The sequence below is a fragment of the Symphalangus syndactylus genome, chromosome 3, assembly GCF_028878055.3.
Source record: "Symphalangus syndactylus isolate Jambi chromosome 3, NHGRI_mSymSyn1-v2.1_pri, whole genome shotgun sequence".
Classification (NCBI taxonomy): Eukaryota; Metazoa; Chordata; class Mammalia; order Primates; family Hylobatidae; genus Symphalangus; species Symphalangus syndactylus.
This window is the reverse complement of record NC_072425.2, coordinates 18,805,312-18,821,581: the sequence shown is the minus strand read 5'-3', so window position 1 is coordinate 18,821,581 and position 16,270 is coordinate 18,805,312. Positions and strand designations below refer to the sequence as shown.

At 51.2% G+C, this 16,270-nt stretch overlaps 1 long non-coding RNA gene across 1 annotated transcript; it reads left to right on the top strand.

Moving 5' to 3' along the window:
• Positions 1-2,397: 2,397 nt before the first annotated feature.
• On the top strand, positions 2,398-6,554 carry LOC134736227 (uncharacterized). The gene is made up of 3 exons (XR_010120124.1): positions 2,398-2,493; positions 5,462-5,631; positions 6,416-6,554. It is a non-coding gene; the product is annotated as an uncharacterized lncRNA (long non-coding RNA).
• The last annotated feature ends 9,716 nt before the right edge of the window (positions 6,555-16,270 follow it).

The following is a 16,270-nucleotide window of genomic DNA, read 5'->3' as shown; positions in this document are numbered from 1 at the left end:
TATTAATATCTCCATTTGATAGATGAGGAAACTGAGGGCCAGGGTAGTACAGTGGCTGTTCAAGACGATCCCTCCCTTCCAACCCTCTGCATCCAACTCTGGAACAGGGAGGAAATCAGCACTCTGGAGAGGCTCTGCCCGGGGTTCTCTGCCTAGCACCCACTCTGGGAGGGCAAAGGGCACAGGCTCCAGGGCCAGCTGGCACCTGGCCCCAGCAGCAGACATCCCATGAGGTGCCTCTGGTGCCAGCTCCGGCGGGCAGCCCTGCCTGGCAGACTGCGTGAAAGATGTCGAAGTGTTATTAACAAAGGCATTGATTTTCCTATCTCTGCTTTATGCATTTTATTAGCCAAACACTTTACCGTGTAACCACTCAGGGCCACGCTGGCTGGCGATGAATCTGAAACGCCAGGGCACGTAAAATGGAATTGGCCACATTGCTTATGCGCCCACAACAAAAATCACAGGCAAAAGTGTCATAAAATGAATAGCACCCGGCGATGGCCATAAAACAAATATTACCCAGGGGACTGGGGAATTTCCTGGGCTGTGAAGAGGGGTCGTAGCGCTGGAATGATGGCATTTTCCATTTCTGCGGCTTTGGCCAGGGCCGAGGCCTCCTCCTGCCCGGTGCTGGCCTTGGCCCCAACCACGCCAGGCTGAGTTGGCCATTGCTAGCTGAGTCCTTTCACATTCGGGCTGTGGGAGGCGTGAATGGGGTGGTTAGAAGCAAGATCCCAGAGTCAGAGAGACTGGATTCATGTCCACCCGCTCGGGCCGTGGGACCCTTCTCAAACTGCTGTCTCTCTCCGTGCCTGCTTTCCCGTGAGGACTGGAGCAGGCCCTGTCCTGGACTCATCGAGTTGTAATCACCTATAAACGGTAGCAGGCTTGTCATGCTCGTGGCTGTTAGAGAAGAAAGGCCTCCCACATGACTTTCTGAGTGCTCAGCCCACTGGCTCAGAGGCAGTGGGATGACTGAGATGACCTCCTCTTCTGTAGAACCAATGGCCCGAGCCCGGTCATCAGGGCCCTCCATCCCCTGAGTCCCACTCGGGCTCCCTTAAATCCTCACTAATGACCTTGCTTAATGAACAGCAACGCTTCAGGGGCAGGAGAAAAAGTCCTGAATCTATATATGGATTCCCCCATCTCCCCGGCTCTAAATCGTGTGACAACTGCTGGTGGTGGGGGGTGGTGTGTATGGAGGAAGGGTGGCTGGAGTGGGGCCTGGGTGCTCTCAGCGGGTCCTCCCAGGGGTGAGGATACAGGGCTTCTCTTTTGATTGCTGGGCCGGACACTGAGCAGGGGAGATGTCCTCCCAGCTGTCCTAGCACCCTGGACCTCAGAGCACCTGCCCCATGGTGACGAGGCCAGGGGAGGGGTAGTAGGCAAGAGGGCCTGCCTGGCACGTAGTAGGTGCTCAGTGAAAGTGTGGCGGTGACTAGAGGGTGCATTGGTCCGATGAGCTCCTCCTGTGGCTCCACCCAGCTCTGTGGGAGGTGTCATTTCTTTGACATGATCAGCCGGCAATGTATAGAGGCCCCTTTCACAGGGAGGCGCAGGGTCAGAGCGGGAAGGGACTAGCCCAATGCCACACAGCCTCCCCCACTGCAAGCGGCTCTGAGACTCCAGTGGGCATCGACGGGCCCAAATGAATGTTCTGAGTGCCCCCTCCAGAGTTGGCCGCTGGTCCAGGGGTTCAGGAGTCTTCATTTGATCATTGCTCCGGGAGATTCTGACCCCAAAGTCTCAGGTAAGAGGTTAAAAAGACGCGATCCTAGGGGCTCCCAGAGCAATAGTTCTATGACCCCCCACTTTTCAGGAGGTGCAGGGACGGCGCAAGGTGCCTTGACAGTGTCGCTCTTCCTGCACGGGGTCTGTTGGATCCCTCCACCCTCCTTTGAGACCTGATGACATACCAGGGAGTCGAGGTCCCCTAAGCCTGGAGTAGGAGGAGAGGGCTTATGAGCTCTAGGTTTGAACCTGGAGGAGGCCTGATTTCATAGCCCAGCTGTGTGACCTCATAAAGTTACTTGGCCTCTCTGGGCCTCAGTTGCTTTGTCTGCAAAATGGGGAGAATAATACCCCCTTCAAAGGCCTGTTTCAGCCAAGGACTGAGAACCCGGGGCTCTTGACATACCTACGACTTCTCTCCCCAGGGTGAGGCCCAGGCCTCTCAGATAACTCTGGGAAGATGGCAGAAAGTGTCTGAACCAGGCTTGAATCCAGTTCTCACTGATTCCGTGTTCTCAAGCCCAAGTGCCTCCAACTTGGGACCCAGCAATGGACAAAGCAGGCCTGGGCCCTGTCCTCCTGGGGCTTCCAGTCTGGTTGGGGAGGCGGACTTTGTTGTCAAACAGGCCATCTCAAAACAGAAGTTAGCAGTGATGGGAAAGCCCAGGAGGCTGTGGGAGCCCAGGAGGGCCCCTGGCCAAATCTCAGAAGTGGGGAGTGGTCAAGGAAGCCTTCCTGGAGGAAGAGTCATTGAAGGTAAGACTTGAAGGGTGGGATGGAGTTAACCAGGCAACAAAGTACAGGAGGAGTTAAGGCTGAGGGCACAGCAGTGTGAAGGCCTAAAGGGAAGAGTTTGAGGGATTCTGTTGCCTGAGTTGGAGTATGGTGGGGGCAGGGGAGGGGTCACTGTGGCGAGGCAGGAGAGTTTTTTTTTAATGTTGTTTTTAATTTTTTTTTTTTTGTAAAGATGGGGTCTCATTTTGTTGCCTAGGCTGATCTTAAACTCCTGGGCTCAAGCAATCCTCCTGCCTTAGCCTCCCAAAGTGTTGGGATTACAGGTGTCAGCCACTACGCCCAGCCAAAACTCAAGCGCTTTTGATTGTACTTTCTTTTCTTATCCTGTGATTAACTTTTTTTTCTTAAAAATGGTTTCAACTTCCTGAGTGTACCCTTCTCTTGGCCTCCCTGAGCCTAGGCTGAATGCACAGACACACTTTGTCGACTGGGAGAAGAAAGCAGCTTGTTTATTACACTGTAACTACCACCAAATTACCTGATTGTTTATATTTTTCTTGCTGTGTAATTGTGTTTGGCCTTAGCATGTAAATTGGGCTATAATTACTGTATAATTTATAGTTTTTATATCTTATAACAAGTTAGTGTCTAAATCACACACCCCCATGTAAATACTTTAAAATTATTCGGTAATTACTTATTTACATTATAATTAAAAATAAGTAATTAGCATACATTTACAAAGGATTTACATACTTATTTCTGAATATCAGTTCTTGGCAGTGCTAGTGAAATCTTTTGCTGATATAAAATGGAGGCCAGGGTAGAAAAAGCTTCCCCAAGCTGGGAAAAGGGATGTCACTTTGGGGTCTCCTGGCTTCTCAGAGGTGGGTCGAGGAGAATGTCCCCAGGATGGGGGAACCTAAAAATGCGCTTCAGGCCTCATGAGGGGCTTTCTGGAGAAGAATGAGATCATCTCTTCCTTCAGAATAAAAACAGCTTTCGCCTGCAGCATGAGGAAGTCAAGGCGGACGCGCGGTAGTACTTTCTGATGTTCTCGTGAGGAAGGTGCCAGAAATGGGCTAAAACTTGGGAAATCCCCCTGCTGCCAGGCTGTCTTGACCCTGACCTCATTCCAAAATAATGATGCCAATGACAGTGATGACAGCATTGTCATTTCAAAGCTACTTGCCATGTGTCTTAGTGGCACAGGGCATGAGCTTGACAAGTACGGTCTCATTTAATCCCCACAGCAAGATGTTTTAACTTCCGTTTAGTATGTGGAAAAATGCAGGCTCAAACAATTCATTAATGTGCCCAGACCTCTACAGCCTTGGAGCCCATGGCGGGGACAGACAGGCCAAGTGGACCAAAAGCAGTGATGGCGAGGGGCCACTCCTGCGTCCACCCTTCGGCTCCCTGACCGAGGTATTCTATCTGTTGGGGACACTGCACAAATCACGGCTATTGGTTGAAGGTATACACTGCATCCTGAAGGATAGCAGGCCTTTCCTCGACCCTCAGTGGTGGCCCATGCAAGATGGCACCCCAGCTAGTTCCACCTGTCCCATCCCAAGGGTGAGCTCATCCAATCCCGTGCAACATCAGAGGATGGTGCTACACCGAGCGCTTCCTGTTGATCCCTGTTGCTGGCAGCTCTGACCTTCAGTAGTGGCAGTGGCTAGATCAGTCTTGGTCATGGGGGGTGGCGGGCCCTGCTCTGATTCCTTCCACTGTGTTTATTTATTTATTTATTTATTTATTGCCAGAATCTCTCTCTGTTCCCCAAGCTGGAGTGATCTTGGCTCACTGCAACCTCCATCTTCTGGGTTCAAGTGATTCTAATGTCTCAGCTTCCCAGGTAGCTGGGATTACAAGTGTGTGCCACCATGCCCAGCTAATTTTTGTATTTTTAGTAGAGAGGGAGTTTCACCATGTTGGCCAGGCTGGTCAAGTGAAGCCAGGGACTTCACTTGGCCTTTGCTAGTTTCCTAGAGTTTACTCCTCAGATCAAGGTGCCCAGGCAAATGTTCTTCCATCTGTGAAATCTGCCCATTCCAATGATACATTTGAGAACTGATAAAAAGACTTGAGTGGCCTGAGAGCCCAGGGGACACACTCTGAAACGACCGGGGCTGGGATTCCACTTAGGACTCATTCTCCATGTGCCCCTGCTTTGTTTTGTAGTTTATTTCATTTATTTTTATTTATTTATTTTTTTGAGACGGAGTCTCACCCTGTCACCCAAGCTGAAGTGCAGTGGTGCGATCTTGGCTCACTGCAACCTCCACCTCCCTGGTTCAAGTGACTCTCCTGCCTCAGCCTCCTGAGTAGTGTGCCACCACTCCCGGCTAATTTTTTTGTATTTTTAGTAGAGACAGGGTTTCACCATGTTGGTCAGGCTGGTCTTGAACTCCTGACCTCGTGACCTGCCTGCCTCAGCCTCCCAAAGTCCTGGGATTACAGGCGTGAGCCACCGTGCCCGGGCATGTGCCCCTGCTTTAACAGGGAGGCCATGAAGGCTCTTTGGATTCCTGGGTGCCAATGTCAACGTGGTCCCCATATCCAACAGCTCTGAGGATTTCCATTTGCCCTCGTTGCTTTACAGTTACCTGGGCAAAGGGCTGTAAGTTCGTTTGGGGGAAGGACTGGGGAATCAGTGTGGTAAACAACCTCTGTGGTGTTGCAGCCTCCTTCCTCCTGGGGACCAACCTCTCCTTCAGGTGCTGGGTCTGGAAACTGGGCAAAGGATTCTGATTTTCCACGGGAGTAGCTGGTCTCAACCTTCTGCTCCTCCATTCCTGTTCTTTCTTCATTCTGTAGAGGAAGTGACACTGTATTGGTGTCATCTACCCTGACCCTGGAAACATCTGGACCTACTGTGTGCCATGCTGACCTGGCTGCCCACTAGGGGATTATGTCCACCTGTTTCTGACAGCCAAGCACTGCCACAGGGCTCTGGTATTCAAGAATCTATACATTTCACCAGGGATCCCAGTTCTGCAACAGCACCTCCCATCAACAGCCCTGGGCTACGACGACAGCCACCACTGATCTCAACCATGTTGGTGCCTCCGTCATCAGCTCATTCCTGTCACTTCAATAAACGGTGCATCTGGAGCCTTCTAAGGACCACAGTCACGGGTGGGCTTGGATCAGGTATGGGAGGGCCACTCCAGCACAGCTCCTCCTCCGAGCCTCTGATCCCCTCCTCCAGCCAGCCATGACAGCCCTGGCATCTTCGTTTAATGAGACCGATTGCTTTGTCCAAGCATCCAAGAGCCCTCCCAGCAGCTCTTGGGGCTCTTGCTGAGTGGCAAATCCTGGGTTGTTGGGGAGTCTCCGTAGTGACAGGCTCTTGCTTATCCAGTTGTACATCCCACCCTCTATGATCCAGCAGCATTAGAATCTGTCCCACCCATGCATCTTGGCCAGGACGTGCAGCTCTTTGGTGGGTGTTCCTCCCTTCCCTTAGTAGGCCCACACTTGCTAAGTTGGGACACACTTCAATTTGATCCTGGTTATAGCTCTGGTGGCCAGGAGAGCATGTGGGGGCAGATCTTGAGCAGGGCCAGCACATCTTAAAACATCTCCTGCCCTGGCTGTGGCCCACTTCTCTGAACCCACATAGTTCAGGGGAACCTGGAGTTCAAGGTTCTCAGGTGCATCTCCCCCAGTGGCTCCATCACATGTTGCTCAGTCCCACTCCTTTCCTATCAAGGCCCCACTTTTGGTGTAGGATAATTACCAGGACTGATGATTTGACCTTCTCTGAAATTCTGCTGCTCTTCTGATTAGGTCCTGAGCCTTGTCCTCAGCTCTGTCTCCCTCCAGCTCCAGGGGATGAGCATCTCTTTAAACCCTGCCTAGAAGCCCCTACAGCTTTCACATTCACTTGGAATTGGTGATTGATCACTTTGAGGTCGTCATTTTCTCTCCTTAGGGCATCCGTGGCATTCAGCAACCACCACCAGTCCTACCATCCTTCTAGTTGCTATTCTCCCAAACTTTACGAACACTGGAGTTATTGCTCAAGCCAGCATATCCATGCTTCCCTGTACTTTGTCCTGGCTCACTCTGGGTGGAAGATAATGAAAGTTACACACTACAGTGTGCCAGGACCATGGATTCTCTACCTACCAAAAGTGATGGAGTCCTCACCAGGCCGCCAGTGAGTGATGGGACACAAGAATCCGTCCTTAAAGTTGACCACTAGCACTGCCCCCAAATCTCCTCCACCACCTGAGCTTCTCCACTGTGCTGCCACCTTAGGGTTGGATTCCACAGTTGCAGAGGTTGAGAGGGATTCAGGGTCACATGGTAATATAGTTTGGCTCTGTGTCCCCACGCAAGTCTCATGTTGAATTGTAATATCCAGTGTTGGGGGAGGGACTTGGTAGGAGGTGATTAGATCATGGGGGTAGATTTTCTTCTTGTTGAGATAGTGAGTGAGTTCTCATGAAATCTGGTCTTTTGAAAGTGTGTGGCACTTCCCCCTTCTCTCTCTCTCCTGCTCTGCCATGGCAAGCCATGCTCGCTTCCCCTTTCCCTTCCACCATGATTGTAAGCTTCCTGAGGCTTCCCAGCCATGTTCCTCTAAACCCTGTGGAACTGTGAGTCAATTAAACCTCTTTTCTTTATAAATTATCCAGTCTCAGGCAGTCCTTTTTAGTAATGTGAGAAGGGACTAATACGTATGATTTATTGAGGAAGAGCCATCAGGAGAGAGGGAGGGAGGAAAGCAGGACAGGGCAGGTGAAGGGACTGAGCAGGAATGGTCTTGGCTGGAGCCTAGCCTCAGCCTGGCCCCATGGTGGGTTCTGGAGTATGAGCTGCACCACGAGAGTTGTCTCTTTTTGAGGCAGTGGGGCCTGGGCTTTTGAGCTCCTATGTCCATCAGCCACTCCTGGGGTGAGAGCAATTTGACTGAGGACAATTGTCCAGAGGAAGGAGCAGTGTTCCCTGAGGCTGGAGAATAAGTATGCAGCCCATGGAAGGGGGCCTGGGCAGGGCACCACAGCAGCCACTCCACACTTTCACCCTTTTGGGAGCCAGAGCCAGGAGCCTTTTTTTCATTGTCCTCCTCAACTAAAAAACAGGTGGTCTGGACCCTAAAACCTTATGTGTGTGAATACAGTTCTTAGGTAATGAGTGTGTGGACTATGGAAAGGGAGGATCTAGCCTCTGACTCCAGCTCACACTGGGGCATACAAAGGCCTTGTGGGAGAGCTAGTTTGGGCACAGCTTGTGGCTATGCTAGAAGCTCCTCTGGTTCCAGCCAACATGACATGGTGTCAGGCTTTGGGGGACAGCGGATGAGCCTAGGAGTGAGAAGGGAGAGCCTCCTTCTGGGTGCTTGCTTGGCCTGAGCCTGGCACTTGAAGCAGCAAGGGCCAGCATGGTTACCAAGCTGTGCAGGTCCAGTCTTCAACAGTGGCACCATGTGGCTGAGAAAAGCACTAGCAGCTGGCATTGTCAGGTTGGTCTCTGTTTCCTGAGATGGAGATGTTCCATACAGTTGTTAGATAACGGGGGGTGGCGATGGGGGACGAGGGTGAGGAGAGAAAATTCTTCAAGAGGAAGATACTGAATACTAATAGGGCCTGTGGAAACTCAAATTAGTAATAGGAAGAACAAAGAAGAGGTTTGACTGAATTTGCATTTTATTAAAACTAAGAAATTAACATTGGCATGATACTGCATCAGTTCATTCTCACACTGCTGTAAAGAAGTAGCAAAGACTGGGTAATTTATAAAGGAAAGAGGTTTAGTTGACTCACAGTTCCACATGACTCAGGAAACTAACAATCATGGCTGAAGGCGAAGAGAAAGCAAGGACCTTCTTCACGTGGTGGCAGGAGAGAGAAGTACAAACAGGGGAAATGCCAGAGGCTTATAAAACCATCAGATCTCGTGAGAACTCACTCACTATCATGAGAACAGCATGGAGGAAGCTGCTGCCATGATCCAATCACCTCCCACCGGGTCTTTCCCTCCACACATGGGGATTATGGGGATTACAATTCAAAATGAGATTTGGGTAGAGACACAGAGCCAAACCATATCAAATGCTATTAACCAAACTACAGACTTTATTTGGATTTTTCCAGTTTTTCCATGGATGCCCTTTTTTGTTCCAGGATCCAGTCCAGGATACCACATTGCATTTAGTCATCATGTCTCCTTAGCCATCTAAAATTGGTGACAGTCTCTCGGTCTTTCTTTATCTTTCATGATCTTGACATTTTTAAGAGTAGTTCACCATTTATTTTTATGTCAATTCCAATTCTAGTCATGTAAGCGAGCATATGATACCACCGTTTCCGTGAATAAATTCAGATTTATAGATGCAAACACACCTCCCCATATCATGTCTTTTGAGTGTATTTGTGTGTGTGGGTGTATGTAAATATTTGGACACGAGAATGTTCACTGTGCATATTTGTTATAATTTTTAGATTTTTAGATTCCTGCTTCATTGGCAGTCGCAGATTCTGAAGCAAGTTCTTATTCTGGAAGGGGCAGGCGAGGGGTTCTGGAATGGGCTGGGGTTGGTACATCACAGGAAGGATTATGCCTGGGGCTGTGCTCGTTTAGGCATGGGCTGCACTGGTGTTCCCCCAGGATGACAGGTGATATGGTTTGGATCTGTGTCCCCACTCAAATCTCATGTCGAATTGTAATCTCCAGTGTTGCAGGAGGGGCCTGGTGGGAGGTGATTGGCTCAAGGGGGCAGATTTCCCCCTTGCTGTTCTTGTGATAGTGAGTGATTCTCATGAGATTTGGTTGTGTAAAGGTGTGTAGCACTCCACCCCCTTTACTCTCTCTTCCGCCTTCTCTGGCCATGTAAGCAATGCTTGCTTCACCTTCTGCCAGATGGTAAGTTTCCTGAGGCCTTCCCAGCCATGCTTCCTGTACAGCCTGCAGAACTGTGAGCCAATTAAACCTCCTTTCTTTGTAAATTACCCAGTCTCAGGTAGTTCTTTATAGCAATTCGAGAACAGAATAATACAGCAGGTGAGGCCTCATTGCCAAGGGTGGACAGAGGAGAGAGCCTGCCCCCTGACTCTCTGGCCAGGTTTCTCACACCCTCAGCCAGAAATCAGTCTGATGTGTTCACCCATCCAGAGGGGCGGGTCATGAGAGGAAACACAGCTGTGGATGTGTGCGGGCACTGTCATGCTTATCAGCAAGCGTCAATGTCCACCCATGTGAAAAGGGGCTCTCACCCTCACGGGTTGGTTGACTTTGGGCAAATGACTTCTCCTTTCTGTGCCTAGGTTTCTCAGTTTATAAATGCAGAGTGGCAGGGTATTCTGGGCTCATCAAATACAAACGTGATCTCCCACATTTCCCAGCCTCCCCAGCAGTTAGCCTGGGGCCATGTGGTGAGTTTTGGCCAATGGACTGGGAGCACAGTGGCACTTGTCACTTTTGGGCTGAGGCAGTTCAGACCCACGGGGTTTTCTTCATCACTTTCCTTTCCACCTTAGTGACCCCAGACCCCTGTTCTACAGGGTCTGACCACAACATAGAGAAAGGCCAGCACCCCACAGGGGGCTTTGTGTGAGTGTGAAATATACTCTTACCATGAAAAGCCACTGACATTTGGGTTAGTTTGTTGTTGCAGCAAAGCCCATTGGATCCTAAGTAATGGTGATCATGCTCACTCCCAGTGAGTGGTGAGGGGCACCAGGACCTCAGGAGTTGACGCGTCTGTGGGGATGCTCGTGGAGCCTGCTTCCTGGGCTTCGTGAGGATTCGGAGCTGGGGCGAGAGATAGCTGGTGGGTGCATTTTGTGAAAATGCTCAAGAAATTATTCTTATCATTCCTTAAGGAGACAAAATTTCTGGCGAGTTTAATTTCCAGACCCTCTTGGTAAAGGTTTTACCTCCCATGTAAGGGTGACTTTAGCAAAAAATAATAATTTATTGTATCAATGATGTGCTCCCGGTGGCTGAGGGCTGCTGAGATGTGCAAATGTAGCCTGAGAGGGCCAAGTTCCTAGGGGAGGGGAGGGCAGTGAGGGGAGAGGCCTGTAGGATCAGGCTGATAATGGTTGCTCACCCCCACCCCAATCCTGACCATGAGGGCAGGGGAGGAGTCTGTCTGCAGAATGTAGGGCCTGGAGCCACATGAAGTTTCTGTTGGGGGCCTAGACTTGGATGACACAGGTATCATCGTCATCGTCAGCTCACGTACAGAACCATCCATGTGCCAAGTCCCAAGCCGATAATTTTCTGAGCCTTAACTTAGTTCTCCCAGCATCCCAGGGGTCATGCTCCCATGTTCCCAGTCTTAAGGACAAGGAATCCCAGGCTCTGAGACAGGAAGGGGTGTGGCTGAGGAGGCAGAGCTGGAGTTGACTGCAGAGCCTCCTACTTTTGTTCACCACGTGCTGCTGTGCTGCTCCCCAGAAGCTGCCAATCTCCGGATGGGGCCCTCACTACCTGTCAAATCAGCACCGCCTCCCCTCCCCTGGACAGCCCCCTTGAAGGGCGACGGAAAAAATCCAGGGAAGCCTGAGTGGAAGAAGCGAACTTCAGAAAAACATCAATAGGGCAATACCATTTGTGTGTGTGTGTGTGTGTGTGTGTGTGTGTTGTTGTTGTTGTTTCTTTGTGTGCTTGTTTTGTTTTGTTTTATTTTTTGGAGACGGGGTCTTGCTGCTTTGCCCAGGCATTGCAGCCTCGAACTTCTGGGCTCGACTGTTCCTCCTGCCTTAGCCTCCTGAGTAGCTGGGACTACAGGTGCGTGCCACCACGCCCACTAATTTTTAAATTTTTTGTAAAGATGGAGTCTTGCTATTTCGTCCAGGCTGATCTTGAACTGGGCTCAAGCCATCCCTCTGCCTCAGCCTTTGAAAGTGCTGGGATTACAGGTGTGAGCCACCACTCCTGGACGAAGACCTTTCTTTAAAAGAAATGAAACCAAAAGCATCTATATGTTTCCGTAGATCCATATGCATATGAGCATAGAGAAAAATCTGGAAGGATACACAGCTGATGAGTAACAGCTCCAGAGAGGGACAGAGTAGAGGGTGGAGGTGGCTGGGGACACTATCTGTGATGCTTACATTTTTTTTTTTTTTTTTTACAATGACAATGCATTCGTATATCACTTGTGTAATTAAGAATTCATTTACGAATTTTAAAAGGGCAGTAACAAGCAGATAAGCCAGCTGTTGTAGGAGAGCTGCAGCTTCGGGCTGCTTTTCTGCCATGTTCACCTGGCCCCTCGGTGAGTTCACTGCTTGGTCTCCAGCACCTGACACTTAGTAGGAACTCAGTAAATGTGTATGGAATGAATAAAGGGGTGAATGAATGGGTGGATGAGTACATCTCAGTAAATGTGTATGAAGTGAATGAAGGGATGAATGAATGAGTGGATGAGTACATCTCAGTAAATGTGTATGGAGTGAATGAAGGGATGAGTGAATGAGTGGATGAGTACATCTCAGTAAATGTGTATAGAGTGAATGAAGGGATGAGTGAATGGGTGGATGAGTACATCTCAGTAAATGTGTATGGAGTGAATGAAGGGATGAATGAATGAGTGGATGAGTACATCTCAGTAAATGTGTATAGAGTGAATGAAGGGATGAGTGAATGGGTGGATGAGTACATCTCAGTAAATGTGTATGGAGTGAATGAAGGGATGAGTGAATGAGTGGATGAGTACATCTCAGTAAATGTGTATGGAATGAATAAAGGGGTGAATGAATGGGTGGATGAGTACATCTCAGTAAATGTGTATGGAGTGAATGAAGGGATGAATGAATGAGTGGATGAGTACATCTCAGTAAATGTGTATAGAGTGAATGAAGGGATGAGTGAATGGGTGGATGAGTACATCTCAGTAAATGTGTATGGAGTGAATGAAGGGATGAATGAATGAGTGGATGAGTACATCTCAGTAAATGTGTATGGAATGAATAAAGGGGTGAATGAATGGGTGGATGAGTACATCTCAGTAAATGTGTATGAAGTGAATGAAGGGATGAATGAATGGGTGGATGAGTACATCTCAGTAAATGTGTATGAAGTGAATGAAGGGGTGAATGAATGGGTGGATGAGTACATCTCAGTAAATGTGTATGGAGTGAATGAATGGGTGGATGAGTACATGAACATGTCAGATGTGATCCACGTAGCACAGATGTGGGTGGAAGGATCACCTCCCTCTTTCCAGCCATGATGTCTCCATTGATGCAGTCTAAGATGCCACTTGCTTACTGGTGGCTGTGTCTTGCTTGGGTGCAGGTAGGATGGTTTCCGTTGAATTAAAATCCACCTCCTCGCAGTCCCATGCTCCTTAGGGGACGCAAGCAGCCGTCTTTCCTCCCTGTTCACGCCTGTCTTGTTATGCTCAGTTTCCTGCTGACTTTGTCTCCAGGCTTCTCATCACTGGAAAATCTCATCTGTCTGTCCCCACAGGCTCTTTAGGGAGGCAGTAACCTCTTTAGCGAGGGGGTGTGAGTGGGGAGTGGATGGTGAGGAGAGAGTGCGGCCTCCAAAAATAGGAGGTCAAGGTGGGTTCTGTGGCCTCTTTGAAGAGGCCCTGTCTGGTTCTACGTCCGGATGCTGTGGTCCCGGAGGAAATGGCCAGGGGCTGCGGCCTGATGTGGTGCACGCAGATGTCTCACCCGGCCCTATCTCTGGCAGAACTGCAGGCTCAGGGATGCCTCACACCCATCCCCAGCCCCTCCCCCACCTCCTGGACCTTGCTGCCCCTGCCCCCACCTGGCCATCCCCAGAGCCAGGGAGCTGGGGAGAGGAAATCACACACCGAGGCCCTATCTGATACTCATAAGTTTGCTCAAGCTTATGTAAATCACACAAAAACTGACAAGTTTTCCTATTAAAAGATAATTGTAATCAGGGTGCCGGACGTGCGGTGTGGGGCTGATTGGAGATAGACGGACAGTACGAAAAGATGGATCGTTTTAATTTGCACCAATTAAATTGAAGTTCATGGGATCATCTTCTTCAATCTTCATGAATACTTTATTTTCTGGCTGCTACAGAGCTATTAAAAAGAATGATTGAGGCACACGGCAGGCCGGGTATATTTTATGAAATATCACCTTTAAAGAATTTGAGTACGCCATTTTCATAATGAGTTTTCTAGTACCTAATCCTCTTCTCTATTACTACATTTAAGAAGTGGATTGATCTGGGAAGTGCCCAAGGTGCAGGTAATGATACATTTTGCCAGGCGCAGGCGGTGATAATGGATCACGTTTTGGCGAGGGGGATGATGGATGGGTGCCCAGCGGAGGTGCGTGCAGGAGTGGGCAGTGTCCGTCCAGCCCGGACGGGGGCCTGTGCTGAGTCAGGTTCCGGTCCTTGCTTGGTGACTCTCTGGACTCCAGCTCCAGGCTGGCGAGGAGGGTGTGGAGGCCAGAAAAGGAGAGGACGAGGCGGGGGACCGGGGACGTGGGAGCTGAGATGGGGAAGGGCTCAGGGATCTTGGGCCAGTGGGGAGGGGTCTGTAGGCTCAGCTGTAGGGAGAGGCTGGAGTTGCCTGGTGTGGGGTAAATGCCTCTGACAGTAGTAGCTGAAGCATGCCCTTAGAATGCCCCTGTATGGCAGACGCACCCGAAGGTGGGCTCCGAGCTAGGGAATCTGGGAGTGGCCAGCCCGAAGATTCATTCCTTGTCTACAGGAACATCTGAGACCCTGGCCCATCCCGTGGAACTCAGGATTGAGGCCGTGAATGTTGCCAGGTGGAGGTTGTTAAGTGGATGGCGCTAATTGAAAACCATGTATAAACTGCACGCTCTCCGCTGTGGTTGCGGTTCTCCTGCCCGGCCTGCCGCACCCAGACTCTCCGCCCTGCATGTAAGCCCCCGGTAACCCCAAGGCTGGTTTGCTGGCTCTAGGTGTCTTCTTCAGCCTCTGGAACCTGGTGCCCGCCCTACTGAGGTTGACACGGGTTCGGCACAACACCTGGTTTGCCGAGCTAGTATCGGGTAGGTCTGGGGGAAGGATACAGGATGGGGAAGTCTCTGAGCCCGTGAGGAAATTGATGAACAGCAGCAGGACAGGACCTGCAACAGCCCCGGCCAAGGGCCTGGCCACAGCAGTCCCACTCCTGACTCCAACTCCCTCTCTGGGCCTGTCTCCCAGGCACAGTGGTCTTTGGGGCTGGAGGATTCAGCAGATGAGGAAGGGAATGGGGGCGGGTGGACTCATTTCAGAGTCGGCTGGGCCAGGGGGCCAAGGGGTCCCTACCAGGATGGAGTGCTGGGGTCATCTGGTGTGTGGTCATAATGACAGCAGGGTCAAGGGCTAAGGTGTGACACGACAAGCCCGGCCAGGGGAGCCCAACCCCAGGGTCATGGCCCTGTCTCCTTGCCTCAGGTGATGCCTGGGGGCATCGCCCTGGCCCTGCTAGGCCTGGCTCTGGGAGTCACAGCCCCAATGGCTTCCTGAGATCCTTGGCCTTGGCCCTGGGCAGGGCAGGGCAGGGCAGCCTGCAGGGAGAGGCAGAGAGAGGCGCCCCCGCGCCACCCCGGGCTGGGTCTCAGCTCTAACACTTGGCCAGGCTTTCCTCCCAAGGCTTCAGCAGCAGCAGCCGTCATAATTAACCCTGCTAATTAATCAGGACAGGACGGATTAATTGAGATCACAGGAGACCAGGAGAGCAGGTGCGGCTTCGGGGCTGACGGGATAATGAGCTCTCTGGACGCCCAGGGGGCCTGGCCCTGCCCAGGGGAGCTCTGGGCTCGCTCTGCGGTGAACTGCACCAGGCAGTGGCCCCAGGGACCCCACCCTACTTGGGTGTCCTGGGCCTGCTATGGCAGGCTGGCAGGCAGAGTCTCCCTCATCCCCGCCGCCAGGGCCCAGCCTGGTGGAACCACGAGTTCCATCTGTGGCCCGTGAGCAAGGAAGCCCCAGGCTGCCAGGGGCAGCTGCACAGAGTGGCAGGTAGGGTCAGGCACTGGAGCTCTTTCCCTACACCCGAGAGCAGGTCACCTGCTGCCCCAGAGGGCCTGGGAAGGCACCTGTATCGGGGGCTAAGATGCCCTGAGAAAGGCCCTTCCTAAACCACAGGAGAAAGGCTCAGCAGGGTTCCTGCCGGCGAGTGCTGTGGCCACTTTCTGATTCCTAAACTCTCTAGCAGCTTCCGTGATGAGGAGAATTTGGAAGGTGCCTGACAGGGCAGAAGCCCCAGCGAGGAGGCTTTGGCTGCAGCCCAGGCAGGCAGGTGGCTTGGACTTGGGCGGTGGCAGTGGAGGTGCAGAGGTGCTTCTTGGGTGGGAAACTGTAGAACTTTTGGATGGATTACATACGGTGGATGAGGAGCAGAGGTCAGGGTGATTACTGCATTTCCAGGAGGTTCTGCTCCTGGGATGGGGGAGCGTGGAGTGGGTTAGAAAGGCAAGAAGATGAGTTTTGATTCTGGATCACAATCTCAACTGCCTTTTAGACTCTGTCACTGCTGTCTTGTCCCAGCTCCCCCTCTTCCTATTTCCCAACTTGTGGGGCTCTGGGACACTGCAGTCCACCCATGCCCTGGTCCTGGCTGGCTGGTGCTCCCTCTAGAGAACTGCTCCTCTCTCAATCTGTCCTAAGCTTCCCTTGCCAAGAAGCCTTCCCTGCTCCAAGGGAGCATGGGTCTACCTCTTCTGAGATCCCACCAGACCTTTGTGACTTTGCTCATAAATGCCCTTCCCTCCCTGAAACCAGGCGAGCTCCTATGCACCCGTGAACACCCAGGGCTAATCTCATCTCTTCCTCTTCATTTGTCTGGGTTCTAGTAGCTTCTTCCTTGGAGCCTCCATTATACTTT